The sequence below is a fragment of the Silene latifolia genome, chromosome 8 (genome assembly GCF_048544455.1).
Source record: "Silene latifolia isolate original U9 population chromosome 8, ASM4854445v1, whole genome shotgun sequence".
In the NCBI taxonomy this organism is placed as follows: domain Eukaryota; kingdom Viridiplantae; phylum Streptophyta; class Magnoliopsida; order Caryophyllales; family Caryophyllaceae; genus Silene; species Silene latifolia.
This window is the reverse complement of record NC_133533.1, coordinates 45,924,112-45,931,472: the sequence shown is the minus strand read 5'-3', so window position 1 is coordinate 45,931,472 and position 7,361 is coordinate 45,924,112. Positions and strand designations below refer to the sequence as shown.

Sequence of the window (7,361 nt, the reverse complement as noted above, 5' to 3'; positions counted from 1 at the left end):
AACTCCCAACGCTGAATTGCAACAGACACAGGGACTGTCACCTTCAAAAGATATCAGCAACTCAGGGGGAACACGTAGCACAATGGTAAAAACAACTTGGGTACAAAACATGGATGATGATGATGAGGATGAGGATGATGAGTTTGAGATTGGTCTTGTTCGAAAGGACTTCGTGTTTGAGGATGAAGAAACTCCCAACGCTGAATTGCAACAGACACATGGACTGTCACCTTCAAAGGATATCAGCAACTCGGGGGAACACGTAGCACATCTGCTACTATTTCTTCTCTGGAAGCAACAGACCCAACGACTGTTGCCTCCACCTCCAGAACTGAAGCAACCCAAAACAGTAATGATGAAGATCACTCCAGGCCAGAAGAAACAGTCACTGTGACTGATGCTGCTGAGGGGGAACAAGAAACCATTGTTCCAAAGAAGTGGAAACATCAAAGCTCTCATCCACTTACTAATCTCACAAGTGATCTCAACTCGGGAATTCGAACAAGATCATCCCTCAACAATCTCGCTCATCTCAATGAGTATTGTGCCCACAATGCCTTCCTTTCTCAAATTGAACCTTCAAATGTAACAGTCGCCTTGACTGATGCAGACTGGTTGCTTGCTATGCAAGAAGAACTCAATCAATTCAAAAGAAACGAGGTATGTCACTTAGTCCCTAGACCGCCTAATCGTACCGTCATTGGTACTAGGTGGGTCTTTCGCAATAAGCTTGATGACTCGGGAGAAATTGTAAGGAACAAGGCTAGACTAGTGGTGCAAGGTTATAACCAACAAGAGGGTTATAACCAACAAGAGGGTATTGATTACGATGAAACCTATGCACCGGTAGCTAGACTTGAGGCCATACGATTGCTTATAGCTTTTGCGGCTCACAAAGGCATTAAACTCTTCCAAATGGATGTTAAAACCGCTTTCTTAAATGGATATTTGGAAGAAGATGTCTTTGTAGACCAACCACCGGGTTTTGAGAACAATGACTTGCCTAACCATGTTTTCAAATTAGACAAAGCTCTTTATGGTTTAAAACAAGCACCAAGGTGTTGGTATGATAGATTGTCTAAGTTTCTTATTGAAAATGGTTTTAAAAGAGGCTCCGTTGACAAAACATTGTTCTTAAAGTCACGATCAGATTTAACTGTTGGTTGTACAAGTATATGTTGATGACATTATATTTGGTGCAACAAATGAACTCCTTTACTTATATTTTTCGGAACTAATGAAATCGGAGTTTGAAATGAGCATGATGGGTGAGCTAGGATTTTTCCTTGGGCTCCAAATTAAGCAATCAAAGGATGGAATCATGATCCATCAACAAAAGTATATTAAGGAAATGCTTAAGAAATTTGGGATGACTAATGGTAAGCCTCATGATACACCTATGGTAGCCGGGTCCAAATTGGACAAAGATGAACTCGGTAAGAATGTTAGTGATAAGGTGTATAGAGGTATGATAGGCTCACTTCTCTACTTGACCGCAAGTCGTCCCGACATTCTCTTTAGTGTTTGTTTATGTGCTAGGTTCCAAGCAAATCCGAAAGAATCGCATTTTAAGGCCGTTAAACGAATTCTTCGGTATTTGATTGGAACACAAAATCTTTACTTATGGTACCACTTACATTGTCCTTTTGATCTCATAGGCTTTTCGGATGCGGACTATGCGGGGTGCACGGTGGATAGAAACAGTACCTCCGGAAATGCAACATTCTTGGGTCCTTGCTTGACTTCTTGGGGCTCAAAGAAACAAAACACGGTAGCTCTTTCTACGGCCGAAAGTGAGTATGTTAGTGCGGCACATTGTTGTTCTCAACTCCTTTGGGTAAAACAACAACTCTTGGATTTTGGTATTATTTTTGACTCCATTCCCTTAAAGTGTGATAATACGAGTGCAATAAATATTTCCAAAAATCCTATTCAACACTCTAAAACCAAACATATTGATATTCGTCACCATTTTATTCGTGATCATGTGGAAAAAGGACATATTAAACTTATCTTTTGCAAAACCGAAAATCAAATTGCCGATATTTTTACTAAGCCACTTGCAAGAGAACATTTTGAGAAATTTAGACTAGAAATTGGGTTAATTAATTGCTTGTGATTTTTAGTGTGAGTTTTACAAATTTCCTTAATTGATTAAATTAAAATTGGATATATGTTATTAAGTATTTTAAGTGCATTGACATCATTTTTAGACCAAAAATTGACACCGTATTCGTGAGTCGGTAATCACTCAACCTCATATCTAAATTTACGTTTATAATATGTTACCTTGCGTTTTATCTCGAGTGATTAAATGTGTTTAGTTGGGCCAACTACCTCACCTCCCTCATTTATTGGGCCATTTACTCACTTCAACCCACCTTCTATCCCTAACCACCCGTCCAAACTTCTAACCCACAACATCCATCTCTTCATCTCCCAAATCCTACCATCTCACCTACCCACTAACCTACCTTTAACCTACCATGGTAAAAACATCTTTCAACCCAACAATACTGATACGTGCATATTCTATGCATTTTATCTGCAGTTTTGGCACGTATTTCCATGCATAATTGTTAACTTTAAGCTACTATTTCTCCCGAAACGGTTTACTTTGCATTTTCTATGATTTATTGTAGGAATGAATGGAAGTAAGCTAAATCGAGCCTAAATCGTCCTCCGGAGGCAACTTCAGGGAAGCTTGGAAGAAGGAGGTTCGTACTCACTCACCTCGGGATGCGTGCATTGGAGTGAGGAGCTGTTTTTGAAGAAAAGAAGTGTTTTGCACAGCAGACCATCGTCGATCGACTATCTTTGTAAGGTCGATCGACCACCGAAGTACATCGACGCTCTTTGGATCGCCACCATCGATCGATCGACCATCGATCGATCGATCGACCGATCTTGAGTGAGAATTTTTTCTTCGTGTTAGACTTTTAAAAGCCCAACTTGTAATTAACTTTTGGCATCTTTTTATCAGTAGAACGCAGCAATAATTAGGTGATGCTTTTCATTATTGAAGAACTCAGTTTTTAGATCTAGCTTTGCTGACGGAAAACTTCGCTTTCGATACTTTGTTCTTGAATTCAATTAGTAAGTTTTTATGCAATTCCTTTCTTCTTTTAATTCTTGTTATTTCAATTCTTGTTTTATCAATTTAATTCCAGAAATTCATCTCTTGTCCTTTGTCTTTTATTTAAATTCAATCATGTCAATCTTGTTCTTTGTTGTCAATTTAGCAATCGTTTTAGTTTTAGTCATGCGTAGCTAATTTCTTTGATTGGGAATTAGGTGAGCCATGGCATAAGTTAGGATTGTTTTGTGGTATGAATTCTTCCGTATTGGTCTTGTTGTCTTTTGATAAATCCCTTTACTAGATTGAAAGATTAGTAATTTGAATTATCGTTAGATTGGAATTTCTCTTGAGTGAAAGCTTTGAGAAATTCCGGGGAATTAGGAGACCGCAAGGTTAATTTGAGCATAGATCGAAAGGCTAGCTTATATTCCCTGAGACCGTATTATAAGACCTCTGCTACTTTACTGACCTGACATTTGCCGTGGTGAACCGAAGTTCCCAGTCTTCTCTTTATCTTGTTGAGAAATTTCATTTTAACAATTAGCCAACTAGTCAACCAATCTCAAAACCCCCCAATTAATTGTTACCTTCATAGACTGAAAATTAGCAACCAAAATCAATCTTGTCTCTCTGTGGTTCGACCCTTACTATCACTAGCTATAGTTTTATTTTGGAATTATAAATTTAATTTTGATACAAAACGACGGTATCAAATTTAATCTTGTCTCTCTGTGGTTCGACCCTTACTATCTCTCTGTGGTTCAACCAATCTCAAAACCCCCCAATTAATTGTTACCTTCATAGACTGAAAATTAGCAACCAAAATCAATCTTGTCTCTCTGTGGTTCGACCCTTACTATCACTAGCTATAGTTTTATTTTGGAATTATAAATTTAATTTTGATACAAAACGACGGTATCAAATTTTGGCGCCGTTGCCGGGGAGACGGTGTTATTATGTTTGCTTTATTTTTAGTTTATTTTTCTTGTCTCAAGGAACTTTGCTTCCTTGAGACCGTTGCTTACCTTTGCTTCTAGTTTTGCTTTTGCACAGTTAGAAGACAGGTTTTTGAGAGGAAGACTTGAGTACTCTCACTTTGGAAATTATGGCTACAATATATGATAATCTACTGACCAAAGGAACACCAACTTCCAAAGGGGCACCATTTACCTACCCCTACTACGGGTAACTTTGAATTTCGTTCCTCTTATATCGATTTAGTGGAGCGAAATCAGTTTCTTTAGTCTACGAGATGAGGACCCCTTGAAGCATATGGAGATTTTCACGGACTCTTCTTTGTTCCATACCTATACCAGTGGGGTGACTCGGGATGAAGTAAAGGGATTGATGTTCTTATACTCCTTGAAGGATTCAGCGCGAGATTGGTACCGCTACCTCGATAGGGTAGCAATCGGAGTCACTGATTTGGACATCTCTAGCATTAGCCTTCTATAAGAAGTACTTCCCACTTTCAAAGGCGACGCCTTGAGAAGTAAAATCACAAGTTTCAGCAAGGAGGCGATGAAGGTTTTTGTGAAGCATGGGGACGTTTCAAAAGTTTGTCCGATTTGTCCCTCACCATGGTTTCCAGCAATGGTATCTTTGCAACCTATTTTATAATGCTCTATATGATGATTACAAGGTCATCCTGGATGCAGCTGCTAATGGAAGGTTCCAAAACAATACCGGTCAAAGTAAAGGTTGGAACACTATCGAGGAGATGGCAGTCCATAGAGCTGAGTTTGGAAGTTCACGTGGAAAGTCACGAAAGCAAAGTGATGAAATGAGTGCCGTTGTGACACTTATAACTTCTATTTCTACCCGTCTCGAGAAGCTCGAGATTTCTGAAGCTTCCAAGGAGAAAGTTGAAATACCTGTTCAAAACACAAATGAGATCGAGAAGTTGAGAGAAATGGTCCAACTCCTTTTGGTTCAAGTGACGAATATGGAAGCAGCCGGGATTGAGTCCTCAAGGAATTTTGTGAAGCAATTGGAGAATATAGAGGCTAAGCAAGTTGCTAATTCTTCAAGCAAATGTGAAGGGCCAATTGAAACGATTAATGCCATTAATCTCAGGAGTGGCCTCTCTTATGAAAGTCCCGACAAGCCAAGGGAAGACTCGGGAAATGATGAAGAAGCTCGTTTAAATTCTGGTGCAAAAACGAGCTCAATTGCCAGTACTTCTGGTCGATCGACCAACATTGTCGATCGATCGATCAAGCGTCGAGATAAAAAAGTTTCGATCGAAACTATTCACACCAAAGATGATCAATCGATCGACCAACATTGTCAGTCGATCGACTGGATCACCTGACGAAATCAATTCTGAACAGGAACTATTCACGCCCAGCCAAGTTGGTCGATCGACCACTCATATCAGTCGATCGACTGGAATCCCAGAGCAGGATGCAAATCCGTCAACTAGTTCGCATGATTCTTCACTCATTGATGATTTGTGGGGTTTTAAACCTACGGAAGCCGAAGGTTCTGATCCTACGGCCGGTGTTGCGATCCGTATTCGGAGCGTTTGAAGGCTACTAAGCTGGAGCGTAAGTTTGGTAAGTTTCGGAGATGGTCCGAATCTCGAGGTAACGGTTCCTTTCAATCGACTTAATTACCCAGGTACCCTCTTACGCTAAATTTATGAAAGATATTTTAAATCGTAAGAGAATTTTTCGTGATGATGGTAATGTTGCTTTTGTGGAGGAATGCAATGCTCTTTCACAAATTAATGTGCCACCTAAATTAAAAGACCCGGGTAGTTTTTCAATTCCTTGCACTATAGGTAACCACGTAATTGGAAAGGCCCTTTGTGACTTAGGGGCGATAAAGTGTCGGTGTCATGCCCTATTCTGTTTGCGAAAGGTTAAACATTGGTAGACTTAAGGTGACCGATATTACCGTTCAAATGGCAAATAGATCGACTCAGAGACCTATAGGGGTTCTAGAGGATGTACCCGTTCGAGTGGGTAAGTTTTTTATTCCTGTCGATTTCGTTGTTTTGGACATTGTAGAGGACAGTCAGATACCTATTATTTTAGGCAGACCGTTTTTACATACAGCTGGGGTTGTAATAGATGTCAAACGCGGAACCATCACCTTAGAGGTAGCGGATGACACCATTGAGTTCGATCTTGCTCACAAGGCGATCAACTCTTGATGAGGATACGTGTTATTCCATTGATATTGTTGTGTGGTTACTTGTAATTGGAGGTAATCCTTAGCCAAGGATCCCTTAGCTGATTTAACCCGTTTAGATGAGTGTGCAGGTAATACAATGGAGAATGCTGAGGAGCCAGATGCTTTGGTAGCCTCAATGGAGAGCTACGAGCTCAATGAGGAAGAAGATGAGATGCTCTTGAGCCTAGCCAACGAGAACTTGGTAAACACTTGCTACACCATTGAAGCTGATTCTGTCTATGCTGTAGAGGTAAAAGTGCCAGAGCGTAAGCCACTTCCTCCTAATCTTAAGTATGTTTTTCTAGATGATACGGAGCAGTACCCAGCTATTGTTAGCTCTAAGCTTAATGATGACCAGCTGTCTGCTTTGATGTGTGTGCTTAAGAAAACAGGGAAGGCTTTGGGTTACTCTTTGGATGACATTAAGGGCATCAGCCCCGATGTTTGTATGCACAGGATAGAGTGGAGGAGGGCCATAAGCCTTACAGATGTGGTCAACGCAAGTTGAACCCGAAGATGCGAGGAAGTTGTTATGGAGGTGATGAAACTACTCGATGCGGGTATTATTTATACGGTTGGCAACTCCAAGTGGGTTAGCCCGATTCGAGGTAGTCCCGAAGAAAGGAGGGACTACCGTGGTTAAAAATGATAAAAATGAATTAATACCTACTCGAGTAGTGACAGGGTGGCGGATGTGCATTGATTATAGACAGTTGAATGCCGCCACCAAGAAAGACCACTTCCCCCTCCCTTTTGTTGACCAAATGACTGAAAGACTTGCTTCTAACAAATTTTTCTGTTTTCTAGACGGATATTCAGGGTTCTTTCAGATCCCTATTCATCCGGACGATCAGAGTAAGACCACTTTTACCTGTCCACAGGGTGTTTTTGCATATCGTAGAATGCCTTTCGGATTGTGTAACGCCCCTGCTACCTTTCAGAGGTGCATGATGGGGATTTTTTCTGATTATATAGAGAATATTATAGAAGTATTCATGGATGATTTCTCAGTTTATGGTAGTGACTTTGATCGTGTTTAGCTAACCTTGATAAAGTCATGCAGCGTTGTATAGATGTTAATCTTGTTTTAAACTGGGAAAAG

At 40.3% G+C, this 7,361-nt stretch overlaps 1 non-coding gene across 1 annotated transcript; it reads right to left on the bottom strand.

The window, feature by feature from the left end:
- Positions 1-4,561: 4,561 nt before the first annotated feature.
- LOC141597896 (small nucleolar RNA R71) lies at positions 4,562-4,666 on the bottom strand. The gene has a single exon (XR_012523107.1). It is a non-coding gene; the product is annotated as a small nucleolar RNA R71 (small nucleolar RNA).
- Between the last annotated feature and the right edge of the window lie 2,695 nt (positions 4,667-7,361).